Source organism: Lissotriton vulgaris, chromosome 9 (genome assembly GCF_964263255.1).
Source record: "Lissotriton vulgaris chromosome 9, aLisVul1.2, whole genome shotgun sequence".
Classification (NCBI taxonomy): Eukaryota; Metazoa; Chordata; class Amphibia; order Caudata; family Salamandridae; genus Lissotriton; species Lissotriton vulgaris.
In genome coordinates, this window is record NC_141697.1 from 571300481 (window position 1) to 571316016 (window position 15536).

At 51.3% G+C, this 15536-nt stretch overlaps 1 protein-coding gene across 1 annotated transcript in view; it reads right to left on the minus strand.

The window, feature by feature from the left end:
• LOC147691849 (uncharacterized) overlaps positions 1 to 15536 on the minus strand; it is a 323118-nt gene that overhangs the window by 202238 nt on the left and 105344 nt on the right. The gene's annotated exons all lie outside the window — the stretch shown is intronic.

Genomic DNA, 15536 nt, shown 5'->3' on the forward strand with positions numbered 1-15536 from the left:
CAATTTTGGTGGAAGAGGTAGTGGCGGCCACTGATGCCTTAGCTGGGGCAAAAGCACAGGGCTCGGATGGCCTCACAATTGATTTTTACAAAACTTAGAAACATACACTGGCTCCTCATCTCCTGGAGGTATGCGCAAAGGCACTCACTGATTAAATGCTCCCTACGTCACTAAGCAAGACAGTGATTTCTGTGATCCCCAAGTCCAGGAGAAATGCTCATTGATGTGCCTCCTACAGGACAATATTGCTGCTCAATTGAGATAATAAAATCCTTGTCAAAGCGATCATGAACAGACCGTCCCTGTTACGAAAAGTCGTTTCCCTGGTGGAGTATAGCTTTGTTCCTCGCAGGTCTACATTAAACAATTTGCACACAATTTTCATAATTCTACACCAGCTAAATCCTGAGCTTTACTGTTACTAAATGCTGTAAAGGTAATTGACTCCCTGGAGTGGCCTTTTCTCATGAAAACACTGAGGCGCTGTGATGTTTAGATGGCATTCCTGGCACTGGCCCAGCTGCTCTATGCACACCTCACCACCACTAGAGTTACAGTTAACGGTCTATTATCCAACCCATTCTCGATATATATTGGGGTCTCTGACAAGGATAGCTCCTATCCCCACTATCTTCATCCTAGTCATGGACCCCCTGAGAAAACACCTTCCCAAAAGGCACCTACATAGACGGCTTTCCTTCCATTCTGGGAAAATATTATCACTGTACATGGATGGCATTTCGATTTTCATTAAATGTCAGATAAACAACGTATTCCCACTGATAAGGGAAATTGTCAGATTTAGTAGACCTTTGGGTATTGGCATCGGATGGGACAAAACACACATATTCCCAAAAACTAATAGCACAGAGCCCTAGACCTGGGAATTTCCATACACAGAGATGGAGACCGTCCTTCGTCTAAACAATGGTTCTACCATTAACTTGCTAGAGCATCAAATAGCCACTTGCTTCAGACTTACATTATCCCTGATTGGCAGAGTGGCATTGCTTAAAATATTGGTATTGCCTACACCTATTTATTTATTCCAAAATATCCCTATCTCCCTCAACAACTTAAATCCTTCTCGATCAGACCTTCTTTAGGCCAACTGGTATGCTAGGATATGTTGGGACATGATAACCCTCCCCTTTGAGAATGGAGGCTTTGAACTCACTGCGTTTGAACTCCATTATTAAGCAGCACATTGTAACTCTGCGATCATTGGTATCATCCTGATGCAAGTCTTCCTTACTTAGTACCTGAACGAGACCAGGTGGATGACGCCCCTTTAGCAGTGATTCTTACTCTGTGGTTGCCAAGGCCTCAGAAGGAGGTGAAAACAAGCTACAGCGTGCTGGTAATGGCGAACACTACGCCACAGAATGGGTGGCTCCTTTTTATGCTCTCCAGCACTCCCCTTTTTAATCCATCCTTTGCTACCTCTCCCCCAGGAATGGGTGATACAGAAAATCCCGCATAAAATGGCCATATCAGAACTTGGCCTCTTGTACATGGGCAGACAGTTCCTTAGACTGCACCGGTTTCAGGCACTTGGGAATCCTACAACCTTACACAGTGCAGCATTTGCCCAGCAGCACAGTTCAGGAAGGAATTCCAGGTTACTCTGTGGAACCTATGGACTATGCACCAGTGACTCAGCTGATAACCTTATCTGATATGTTGAGATGGGTGTCTCTTCTATATGTCATTGTTTTGCAGAAGCATTAGATTGGGCAGTGCCTGCTCAGGGAGCATGGAATGAGGACTTGGTTGCACCATTGTCAGACATGCACTGGCGATATTAGTGTGCCCAAACGGGATGACTATCCCCGAATCAACAAACTGCTACATTGAAAATACTCACACAGAGGAAACACTTCACCAGCTCACCAACACTATATAGATCCATCACGCTTTCACAGCTGCATGAACTGTGTGGTGTAACATGCGGGCTTCCTCCACTTGGTGTGGGGGTGTCATCCTGTTCTGGCTTACTAAGAGGTGGTTTTGTCCCTGCTGGCTCAGATGACAAATCATTGCTTGCCTGCCCACCCACTCATAACACTACTGGCCCACGTCAAGGATACTCCCAAAGGACCCAGGTGTTTCATAGCGATAGCACTAGTCTTGGCTAAACATAAGGTGGCAATGCACTGGGGGGCCTTAGTACACCCAGCAGTGTCGACTGGCTTCGAGACTTGACAGTCTGCAATGATCAAATTCTAAAATTGAAACCTATCAATTGATGCGCCCGATTACCTCACAACCAAAAGACATATGGGGCCTCTTTAGGGTGTATGTAGTGAAACAAGACATGAAAGCTTATGGAAAAATACTGCTGGGATGGGGGCGCCTCGGTGCCGGATGCGACCAATGCTCCCACACTACTACCTGAGACCGATATAATCATTTGCAATGGGGAGGACCCAGAGCTGGGATGTCTCAGCGGGGGATGTCAGGGACTTGTTAATCCTTAACCCTGTGGTGTTGTGCTAACGGAGTAAGAGGACCGGCTAAACATATGGCTACGATTGGATGTAGACAATACTTGTTCTGCTGTGATGCTGATTGACTTTGCTCATAAACTTTCAGATCACTAATATGCCTCTGTTAATGTACTTGTACTGTATGTGTGTTATCAATAATCACTAATCATTAAAAAAACACTACACCAAATATAGTTGATTGGATTGCATATATGCAAGAATGGGCAGTTGCTGAGATATACATATGAAACTTTCCATCCTTAATGATAAGTTGTTTACTGATCTAACAGAAAGGATAAAAAAATGCCTGATGACTATGCAAATGTTGAAAAATCTTTCAGATGTTCGACCCCCTTGAAAAATGAATTATTAATTGACCTCTTTGATTGCTGTGTAAATAGAAGGCTATGTTACAGAATGCATGCATATTAAAGATGGATGCAATGGATGAAAATAAGGACATGTATGATTGATAAATGTAACACAAAGGCTTTGCTGCCTTCTCGAAAATGCCACATTTCTTGTTGTCAAAACGTATTTACTATCATTCTCAGAGTCGTAATCTAAGAATACTATCCCCACTGTGGGAGCTCAAAGGTGAAGAGCTGGGAATTAAGTCATTTCAATTTATAAAATGAGGAAGCTGAGAAACACTTGGATTATTCCATTAGAAATACACAACAAATATCATTGGCTGGGGAAACTGTGAACATACTCGTATTTACAAACCAGGAATATGCTCCCATTGTTCAAACCTCATTAGATGGACACTGCACAAACTGGAAATGTATTATAAATGTACGTAGTATGATATAATGAGACTATGTAAAATATGAAATGCAAGGGTTGTGCAAGGGGAAATAACTGAGATTATGCAAACTAGGAAAACAATTTTGCTGAATGCTGCAGAGCTCGAGATGCTGTTGGAGTGACGAGAAATGCTGATGAAGAATCGATTGCAGACTCATCTATCTTAAATTAATTTACTTAGAAGAAGATCGCGGAAGAATCTAGAGGAGGAAGAGAGTGTCAGAGAGGGGTGCTACGTGAGCGTCGGTGGTAGACAGGTCATCTATCTTGTCCTGATTCCTGTCCTGAAGCCTTTGTCGTCTGATCTTCCACGGGGGACCCTTCCCAGCTCCTTGACCAGGGGGTTGGTTTTCACACCATCCTGGGTAAATATTTCCTGTGTATTTGCCAATGTTCTTTTCTCTCTATCCTCTCCTTTCTGAGCATATGTCATTGCAAGATATAAAAGTAAGTGTTTGATGATTAATTAATCACATTTTTCTTCCTATGATGGGGACTGTACTGTACTTTGTAAATGGTTCACATGAAATTAATTTATATAAGGATTTAAAATACTTCCTGAGTCTGAGGTCATTTATAAATGTAAGAAGAATATTTCATGTCATTTCACCATCAACTAGTTCAACTAATGGTCCATTGACTAGAGGAAATAACTTTTTGATCAGTGAAAGGTTAGTTGAAAATAAGAAGTGACTAATCTTGAAATAGTAGGAAATCATAAACAACTGACCCCAGTGGTTCATTGCCAGGCTGTGTGTGTTTATGGGCCCAGGTGAGTAAATGGTATTGGAGTACCTGTTGCTGGTAAGCCGCTGGATCAAAGGACCTGAAGTAAAAAAACAGAGTAGAGAAAGAGAATGGGAGGCAAGACAATTTAGCTCTTTGAAGCCCATTGTTATGATATTTTTTCTTGAAACAATGCAGACATATTCGCATTTGTCCAATTCTGGGCATTGCTTTTTAGGTCTCGACTTAGAGACCCGCGAAGCGCGTTTTCTGCAGAGAACTATAGCAATCGTTTCAGCCGACAAAGGGAGACAAGAGCTGGGCATGCGCCCAGCATTCTGAATGGGAGAGGGAGCGACAAGGGCTGGCCACGCGCGCATTTGGTCGCGCACACGCTCACGGCGCCACGTCTCCGCCGCTTGCCGATGACGGCTCTCTTTCTGGCCGGCTTCACGGAAGGCAGCATGCTTGTTATCACTGCCCACGTCCACCACTTCACTTGCTATGAAATTGTGAAGGAGGAAAAAGCATTGGTGAATGGAGTCGCCGGAGGTAAGCGGCAAGCTGAGCATCGGGGAGGTTTATAAGCCAGGCTGCTCTGTACAGGTTGCATTAGGGGGAATGGGCCCCTAACCTAAATCTGATCAGGCCAGCTAGACGGGAACGCATTGACCTGGCAACACCAGGGCCTGTAAATAAATCACAGAAGAGCTGCGCCTACGTGCCGCAGTGTGAAAGCCAAATTTCGGCTTTTTACGAGTAGAATGTAATCGACATAAAAACGACACAAAGAGTGCACACTACAATTACTTTACAAGTGTGAACACCTCTACTGTTGGTCAGAAGGCCTTGGTGTGATTTTAACTGATGTGCCTGGAAAATGCCACAGCCATAAACCTTACGTGCAGATGAACAGAGTATCATAAAGAAAATTATTAAAATTGTTCTGGGAGTGGAGGGGCATCTGGTCTGACTCAACACACACGTTTAATAGATAGCATAAGTCACACTGCACATATACATCTATAACATGTGCACCCACACCTGACATACACAAAGTGCTTTATGGTATATAGAGATAACTCTAATCACCAGTCTCTTCTTTGTGTGACTTTACATCTTGTACATTTGCAATTTTTTGTATCTTTTATGTAACGCATGTAATCCTTAGTCCTTATGTTTTGCAACTGGTTCTTATATAAAGCGCTCTGACACCTTTGGGTAAAGTTCGCGCTATATAAAATCACATTAAATAAATAAAAAAATAAAAAACAAGGAAGACGGCAGCCTGGACGTGCCTTTCTTTCACGGTCGAGGTATTGCACTTTCGTTTGTTGATCCCGTAGGTAACTTAATGCATGTTTAACTTTGTTAATCATTTTGTTGGTTTTGCATTCCGCTCGAAATGATTTTTTATTTTGTAATCGCTTCCATGTTTGTGATTACGAAGATGTCACTCCAGTTTGCAGCTGCTTCGTCCATTTTACGATCAACTAACACGTTACCAGTACTTTCCACTCGTAGATGACGCCCAGTATATGTTCAGCCGTAGTATTGGTTATTATGCGACCCGGAAGTGTTAAAAATTATGGACCAATAACGTCTGTTTGAAGATTAGCTACAGACACCGGACATGAAGCTGAACTTGCGGAGGGATCCAGTTAGTATATGACAGGTGGCCACTGCAGGCTCAAGACATGGTGGTTAATGTAACCAGGTGTGTGTCGCGGTGTGAGATGGCAGGTATGTTGATGTCAGAGATACAGGTTAGGGGAGTTGGGTCAGGTGTTTGAATGGTGCAGTGCTTGTTGTGTAGTTAACATTGATCGGGGAATGAAGGAAGGGGCAGTGAGTGGGTGGCAGCTGGGGGTAAATCTTCTATGGTTTGTAGTCGAAAAGTAGGTTGTAGATGACCAGAGACCAGTGGAAACGGATGACAATAGGCGGCTTGGCCATCTGCATCGTACTAACGCATTTCTTTGTTCGCATAAATTACATTTGATAAAATACATTAAATTAAAGTGAATTATTTTCTGAAGCATTTACCAGTAAGGAACTTGAAGTTCTGGTTAAAAACGTATTCTACTTTTTTTTCTGTTTTTCTGAATTATTCAACACCTTTCCTCGTTTAGAAATTTCCTGCATCGAACCGCGTTCTAATGTTTTAACTCATTTTAACAACTGCAGTTTGAAATTCCATGTCTTCATAGCTTTTACAGTGGGGACGATTTCTCGATTGAGACCTCCCATGCGTGAGGTGCATCATCAGAGCTGTGTAAATAATAAAAGCTGTGAGCCCGTGCCTGAGGTGCATCATCAGAGCTGTGTGAATAATGAGCCTGTGCCTGAGGTGCATCATCAGAGCTGTGTGAATAATAACTGTGTCAGCCCCGTGCGTGAGGTGCATAATCAGAGCTGTGTGAATAATAACAGCTGTGAGCCCGTGCCTGAGGTGCATCATCAGAGCTGTGTGAATAATAACAGCTGTGAGCCCGTGCCTGAGGTGCATCATCAGAGCTGTGTGAATAATAACAGCTGTGAGCCCGTGCCTGAGGTACATCATCAGAGCTGTGTGAATAATAACTGCGTCAGCCCCGTGCGTGAGGTGCATAATCAGAGCTGTGTGAATAATAACAGCTGTGAGCCCGTGCCTGAGGTGCATCATCAGAGCTGTGTGAATAATAACAGCTGTGAGCCCGTGCCTGAGGTGCATCATCAGAGCTGTGTGAATAATAACTGCGACAGCCCCGTGCGTGAGGTGCATCATCAGAGCTGTGTGAATAATAACAGCTGTGAGCCCGTGCCTCAGGTGCATCATAAGAGCTGTGTGAATAATAACTGTGTCAGCCCCGTGCCTGAGGTGCATAATCAGAGCTGTGTGAATAATAACAGCTGTGAGCCTGTGCCTGAGGTGCATCATCAGAGCTGTGTGAATAATAACAGCTGTGAGCCCGTGCCTGAGGTGCATCATCAGAGCTGTGTGAATGGGGGGCGTGGCTAAGCACGCAATGGCGACGGACGCTCTTGGGTAGAGCTCCGCTATCGGCTCCCCTTCCCTGAGCCAATTATCCGGCAATTTTGGACGTGGCCGCCCGAAACCTCGAGCGGACCCCCCCGGAACCCGCCGCGGCACATCTGGCGAACTTTTGCTCCCGAGCTCCGACGGGGCCGACCCCGACCTCTCCCACGGCCCTCTTGCGGGACAGGGCGCTCCCGGGCCGGCGGCACATCCAGGAAAGTCCGAGGCTTGGGCCCAGAAGACAGGCCCGACAGCCCGCCCTCGCCGAGCTGCCCGGGCCTCACGGGCTGCACACTGCCTTGCCGGGTGGACCCGCCGGTGGTCCGGAAGACACCCTAAACTGCTGCAGACCACCAGGGACGAGCCCGGGCGACGGGGTGAGCAGGCGCCCCCCGTTCGCGCCGTGGCCCCTACACACGACCTGCCCCGGACCAAGGTGAGGCACGGCGGGGCGGTGGTCGACCCGGGGGGGACGCAGGCGACGGCGGTTGCCCCAACGGCAGACTACCCCCCCCGGAGGGACCACACAGCAACCGGCGCCACCCGGGGTGCCCACCACGCTGAAGCGGACTCCGAGGGGCCGGCAGGAGGTAGCGGCCCCCGAGCCAGACACTGAGGGCCTGGAACTCTGACCGGGGGGCAGCGTACCACCGGGGACAGAACAGCCATCCCCCCCCCACACTGTAGACGCACGGAGGGGCGCTCCTGCGGACCCCCCCCCCATGGAGGTGAAGGCGGCCGGAGAGACAGTGGGGCATGAGTGAAGAGAGGACCAGGCCCAGACCGACCTGCCCAGACCACACGGGCACACGTGTCATACACGCCCCCTCGGCCACTGCAACATTCGAGCCGGCGAGGCGCAGCCATGGGGCGATAGGGAGAAGCACCCCCTTGTGGACCCCCTCCCCCCCCCTCGGGGGGAACAACGACGGCCTAACCTGAGGGAATAGCTGGCACCCGCAGAGTCCCCCACCCAGGAGCGCAGCACATCAGGGGACACCATCACTGGAGCAGCACCGGGGGACGACCCTGCCGGATAGGCGCCACCGGCACATGTCCGGGGGAGTGCGGACCCGCACCGGGACTGGTGGGGCCCCGCCGAAGGGGAAGACGGGCAGACCGATACACAAAATGGCCGCCGAGCAACTGGCTGCGAGGCTCGACAGCGTGCTGGCAGCGATGGAACGCATGGAACAGTCCCTCCAGCAAACCAGAACCTCCCTGGAGTCCAAAATAGATGGGGTCGCAGTGGACCTGACCCTCCTGCGTGACGACCACAGGAAACTGTCCGACCGAACCAAGACCCTGGAAGGCGCAGTGAAGGAGATCGAGCCCAAGGTCACTCAGGCAGACAGGCAAATGCAGGACCTCCTGAACAGAGTGGAGTTCCTGGAGGACAGGGCCGAGGACGCGGAAGGGAGGGCGAGGCGCAACAACATCAGACTTGTGGGGGTTCCTGAAAAATGGGAGGGGGCCCGCCCGGCCGAACATGTGGAAGACTGGCTGCGGACACTTTTGCCCGAAGGCTCGCTGTCACCACACTTCGTTGTGGAGCGCGCACATCGGGTGCCAACGAGGCCCTATACCACCGGCGCCAACCCGAGGCCGCTGCTCTTCAGGATACTGAACTATAGAGACAGAGACACGGTGCTGCGAGAGGCACGGCGATTGGGCGAGGTACGCATAGACAATGCGTCGATCATGTTCTTCCCCGATTACACCATCCAGGTGCAGCGCCAGAGGCACGACTTCATGGAAGTGAAGAGGAGGCTACGCACCGCGGGCCTCAAGTACTCCCTACTATTCCCTGCCAAGCTGAGAGTAGTATTTACAACAAGGGGTGGTGAGGGACAGAGTCTCTGAATTAAGCAGAAAGCTCTCACCCAGTCAAGAGATCAGGGCTAGATCCAACACCGTTTTTTAGCTCACTGCACCATCCCAGTTTCAGAACCTGGCTGTATGCAAATTAGTCTGTTCCTGTCCCAGTGCATGATGGGAACAGGGCAAACCAAACTACAAAAGCCAATTCTTACACTGGGAAGGAAACAAGCTCCCGGGGACCGGTTTCTGGCATTACAGCCGTCTTCGGCCCGGTTTGCTTGAATCCTGATGGTGCAATGAGCAAGGGTCTCACATCTGAGAATACCCTTCCACGCTAAGGGTGGACAAAAATATTTACAACAAGGGGTGGTGAGGGACAGAGTCTCTGAATTAAGCAGAAAGCTCTCACCCAGTCAAGAGATCAGGGCTAGATCCAACACCGTTTTTTAGCTCACTGCACCATCCCAGTTTCAGAACCTGGCTGTATGCAAATTAGTCTGTTCCTGTCCCAGTGCATGATGGGAACAGGGCAAACCAAACTACAAAAGCCAATTCTTACACTGGGAAGGAAACAAGCTCCCGGGGACCGGTTTCTGGCATTACAGCCGTCTTCGGCCCGGTTTGCTTGAATCCTGATGGTGCAATGAGCAAGGGTCTCACATCTGAGAATACCCTTCCACGCTTAGGGTGGACAAAAATATTTACAACAAGGGGTGGTGAGGGACAGAGTCTCTGAATTAAGCAGAAAGCTCTCACCCAGTCAAGAGATCAGGGCTAGATCCAACACCGTTTTTTAGCTCACTGCACCATCCCAGTTTCAGAACCTGGCTGTATGCAAATTAGTCTGTTCCTGTCCCAGTGCATGATGGGAACAGGGCAAACCAAACTACAAAAGCCAATTCTTACACTGGGAAGGAAACAAGCTCCCGGGGACCGGTTTCTGGCATTACAGCCGTCTTCGGCCCGGTTTGCTTGAATCCTGATGGTGCAATGAGCAAGGGTCTCACATCTGAGAATACCCTTCCACGCTTAGGGTGGACAAAAATATTTACAACAAGGGGTGGTGAGGGACAGAGTCTCTGAATTAAGCAGAAAGCTCTCACCCAGTCAAGAGATCAGGGCTAGATCCAACACCGTTTTTTAGCTCACTGCACCATCCCAGTTTCAGAACCTGGCTGTATGCAAATTAGTCTGTTCCTGTCCCAGTGCATGATGGGAACAGGGCAAACCAAACTACAAAAGCCAATTCTTACACTGGGAAGGAAACAAGCTCCCGGGGACCGGTTTCTGGCATTACAGCCGTCTTCGGCCCGGTTTGCTTGAATCCTGATGGTGCAATGAGCAAGGGTCTCACATCTGAGAATACCCTTCCACGCTTAGGGTGGACAAAAATATTTACAACAAGGGGTGGTGAGGGACAGAGTCTCTGAATTAAGCAGAAAGCTCTCACCCAGTCAAGAGATCAGGGCTAGATCCAACACCGTTTTTTAGCTCACTGCACCATCCCAGTTTCAGAACCTGGCTGTATGCAAATTAGTCTGTTCCTGTCCCAGTGCATGATGGGAACAGGGCAAACCAAACTACAAAAGCCAATTCTTACACTGGGAAGGAAACAAGCTCCCGGGGACCGGTTTCTGGCATTACAGCCGTCTTCGGCCCGGTTTGCTTGAATCCTGATGGTGCAATGAGCAAGGGTCTCACATCTGAGAATACCCTTCCACGCTTAGGGTGGACAAAAATATTTACAACAAGGGGTGGTGAGGGACAGAGTCTCTGAATTAAGCAGAAAGCTCTCACCCAGTCAAGAGATCAGGGCTAGATCCAACACCGTTTTTTAGCTGAGAGTAGTGGCGGGAGACAACACTTACTTCTTTAGCACACCCGTGGAGGCCAGCGAGTGGCTGGACGGGGGCACGGACACGGCACCCAAGCACTCTCGCGGAGGCGAGACGAGGACCAGGCCACGAGGACCGCTACGCCGCCGCAGACATAGGACCCAACAGTCCCAGCACGCGGAGGAGGGGGCGAGACACTCTCCCACACTAGACCAGATGCTCCAAGAACAACGCGATGCATTACAGAAGGTTTCTCAAATGAGCAACTCACCCTCCCAAGAGACAGCCCAGGAGGACGGTCAACAGCCGGTACCAAGCGACGACGACGAGGCCATATATGGGATCCCGAACTCACAGATCTCGGTGGAACTGCCTATCGTCACGCCGCAAACCTCTGACCTGATCCACTGATTCTACAGGTGATGTTTGCATTGGCCTTGCCGCAACGAGGGAGGGCTGGCAGTGGTCGACTGGACAATGATGCGCGACTGGCGCCCGCCACTGCTGGGGCCACCTCCCTCCCCCCCCCCCCTGCCAGCTGACCGAACTGTGGACACCTGGAACAGTGTGTACTGCCCTTGTGGCACTAGTGGTAAGCAGGGAGGGCACTAAAGGGGTGGTCTTTCAGCACACATCCGCACCTGGCCGTACACAGGATGGGTCACTCGGAGCATTGGACCGTAGTAGGTGGCCACTAACGCCCTGTATTGAATGGCTCAGGGAAGTGACCTGCTTCCCCTAACTGACTATATATCCTTCTTGCCGAACTTGTGCTTAGCACGCACTGCCCCTTAGATAAGTAAGAATGTTCCTCTCCCTTGAGAGCATGGACGGTGGCCCGTTCCGCCACTGCCCTTTTGGTATTTTAGTGGGGATAGCCCGCTGTTGGTTGTTGTTATTCATTGTTTTTTTTCCCTGTCCTAATGTCTTCCCGAACTTTGCTGAGTGTACTGTGGGGGGTGGGAACGGGAGAGCTAGGAGAGCCACTGCTGGGGCCTTTGGTGGAGCCGCTGCTGTTGGGAATGTCAGGGAGGACTGTGTATTGCCAAATGTCTGCCATAAAAATATGTACATGGAACATTAGAGGTATGCACACACCCGCGCGCAGGTATCAAATATACTCCTACTTGAAGAGGCAAAACGTGCAGGTCGCGCTATTGCAGGAAACACACCTGAGTGGGGCGGAGGTGACAGCGCTGAGGCGAAGATGGAGGGGACAACTGTATGCCACTGAATACTCCTCATATGCCCGCGGAGCGCTGCTGTGGGTAAAGCCGGGAACTCCCTTCGTAATGTCAGAAGTTCACACAGATACGGAGGGGAGGTATGTCCTGGTGAAGGGACGGGCAACCAGTGGTCCTGGCGTCCATTTACGCTCCAAACACGGATCAGGGCACCTTCCTGGCGCGCATCTCAGAGAAATTGGCGCCCTGGCACGGCGTCCCATGGATACTGGGAGGCGACTATAACACTGTACTAGACCCAGTGCTGGACCGCTCGGTCCCGCCAAGGCCAGAGGCAACATCCCAGGGGGCCACGAGGGCACTCACACAGTGGGCGACACAGTGGGATCTGAAGGATGCATGGCGGCGCACAATCCTGACACTAGGGTGTACTCTTATTTCTCGGGAGCACATACGTTACACGTTCGCCTTGACAGATACATGGTATCAACGGAAATGTTGCCGCATATCACTGACTCTCAATACCTGGGTCGGACACACTCGGACCACAACCCCCACACACTACACATGGCTTGGGAACGCCCGCGCCCACCAATCCCCACATGGCGACTGCAACCTGCATTACTGCTAGATGGCCCCTTTAGAGACTCCCTGCAGGCCTGCGTAGCACAATACTTCACTGACAACTCAGATACAGCATCCTCCCCGAGAGTAGAGTGGGACGCATTCAAGGTGGTGGTAAGGGGACATTGCTTGAGCACTCAGGGGAGCATACGGTGGAAGCTGGAGGAGGACTTGCACAGGGTGGAAGCGGACCTACTCGGCAGGGAACAGGAGGCGGCGGGAGGCGCAGGAGACCGGCTGCAGGCGGCCCGGGCGGAGCACGAAACACTACTGGAACGGCTGCGACACGTCAACTTTGCGGCCCATTCGGCGCGGGTGCACCAACACAGTGACAAACCCGGTAGGCTATTGGCCTGGTTAGTCAGGCAGGAGGAACGCACGGAGCCAGTATCCGTCATCCGCACGGCTGAGGGAGAGCTAGTGTACACCCAAAGCAGGATACATCAGGCGCTTGTGGGGCACTATCAAGCCCTATACAAAACGCAACTGAGAGTCTCCGCGGCCTACATAGCAGAATACCTGGCGAACATCCCGCTGCCCTCCCTTATAGGCTCGCAGCAAGACGCCCTGGGGGCGCCATTCTCCCCGGAAGAAATGCGCGAGGCCATTTTCGCACTGTCCAACGGCAAATCACCTGGCCCGGATGGACTACCCGCCGAATTCTTTAAGGCGTGTTCGGACACGCTGGTTCCGGAACTGCTCAAATTGTACCATACTGCGATGGAGGAATCAGCACTCCCAGACTCGCTCAACGAGGCAAACCTGGTCTCGCTGTTGAAACCGGGCAGGGATGGCGCACTCATGGGGTCCTATAGGCCGTTGGCCATGCTGAATACCGATTATAAAATCTCCACCCCCCTCCTGGCCCGCCGCTTAGCCCTGGAGGTACCAACTCTGGTGCATGCGGATCAAAACGGCTTCATGCCGGCGCGGAGCACGTCTCGTAACCTATGCCGCCTCTTCCGGATTCAGGAAGCGGCTTTGTCGCATTGGCCTAGATCGGGGTGTCTGGTCTTAGACCTGGAGAAGGCCTTCGATTCAGTAGAATGGCCATACCTGGGAGCAGTGTTGGACAGATTCGAGGTGGGAGATGCCTTTGCTGACATGGTCGGACTGCTCTACCAGAGACCCAGTGTCCGAGTGAGGACGGGTGGGCTGTTGTCGGAGAAGATCAGGGTGCGCAGAGGCACCAGGCAAGGCTGCTCCCTGTCGCCCCTCCTCTTCTCTTTAGCCATTGAACCACTGGCGGCTCTGCTACGGGACAGAGGAGCGGAATGGGGGATCCCATTGGCTGACGGAACGCACACAGTCTCACTCTATGCAGACGACCTGCTGCTTTATGTGCGGGACCTCACCGCAGTACCAGCCGAGCTATCGGACATCTTCCAGACCTTCGCGGAGGTCTCGGGCCTCAGGGTCAACTGGGCCAAGTCCGGGGTATACTCGTTCAGCCGGGACCAGGAGGAATGCGATGTGCATCTTGGAGGAGCCCGGCTCACTTGGTACCCAACCACGTTTAAATACCTAGGACTGCACATCTATAGAGACCCACAGGACATACTGGAGGGCAACCTGGTGCGCGCCATTTCCTCCCTGCGAGCCCAGATGTCCTTCTGGAAAGCTCTGCCGCTGAACGTGCCCAGCCGAATAGCTCTTTCCAAAATGATAGCGCTCCCTAGGCTACTCTATCACTTCGCGAATATCCCCACGTATATCCCCACGCGGATATTCCGCGACCTGGAATCAATGCTTCGCGGCTTGATCTGGAACGCGGGACGACCACGAGTGGCGCTGGCTAAACTGTACTCCCCGACTGCCGAGGGAGGATTGGCCGTCCCCAACATGGAGCTGTATTACCTAGCTGCACAGCTCCAATGGGTGACGTACTGGCTCAGCGATACGCATCTAGACGATACGGCCACTGCGGACTACCAATGGACCCACCCCCAGGTTTACGCCCTGTTTCACCCATTGACCAAAGGACCCCGTCCTCTGCCCTTGCATATGGCCGTGGCCCGCAAATGCTTTCTCCGTAGCCTGAAGCTGACACAAAATGTCAGACTGTATGCTCCTGCCCTCCCCCTGCTGGGCACCCCCAGGAGGAGCGGGATGGTTACGCCGCGCAATCTGGACCACTGGATCACAGCTGGAGTAGAGACCATGGGTGACCTGTATGCTGACGGGGCCCTGCTCCCATTTGCGGAACTATCAGAAAACACGGGACTCCCGGCTGGGCAATTCCTATTCCATGCGTCGGTACTACGGGCATACACTGACTCCTGGGGTGACATCCAGGATGAGCCGCCGATGCACCACCTGATCCAATATCTACATGTAATGGGCAGAGGCTCGCACATCACGCATTGGTTAGCACAGGCGCTTCTCATCCACACGCAAAAACCCACACAGCAGATTAGGGCTAAATGGGCGGCGCACCGAGGGAGGGATTGGACAGATAAGGAGTGGAACCTAGTCCTAGCTAGTCCCGTGAACGTCCCCCGCAATTCCCGCTTCCGTGTCATTCAACTGTACATATTGCACCAGGCATACCCAACGCCAGATAGAATAAACAGATACTTCGTGATCGACACTGCCGTTTGTCCCAGATGTGACCTGCTGGGTGCAGATATCCTGCACATGCTTTGGCACTGCCCAACCCTGACCGCGTACTGGGGGGAGGTGATTTCACTCCTGAATCACAGCACGGGCCCGGGTCTGCCGGACACGTGGGAGGCGTGCATTCTCGGACTCTATAAAAGAACCAAGCTGAACAAAACACAGGCACGGTTCTGGGATCTGGGCCTCATCACGGCCAAACGGCTGCTCACACGACATTGGAAACGGCGGGAACCACCCACCCCGAAACACTGGTTCACATCCTTTACTAACTGGGCCAGGGCGGAAGGCACGGCGCTCCACCGGGAAGAAATAGCGGGTCTGAGGCAGTTCCCGATAGCACAGCTCTGGGATGGGATCCTGGGGTCCCTGCAGGGGGAGGGCACTGTCAGGGGGCTCACGTAGAATAAGC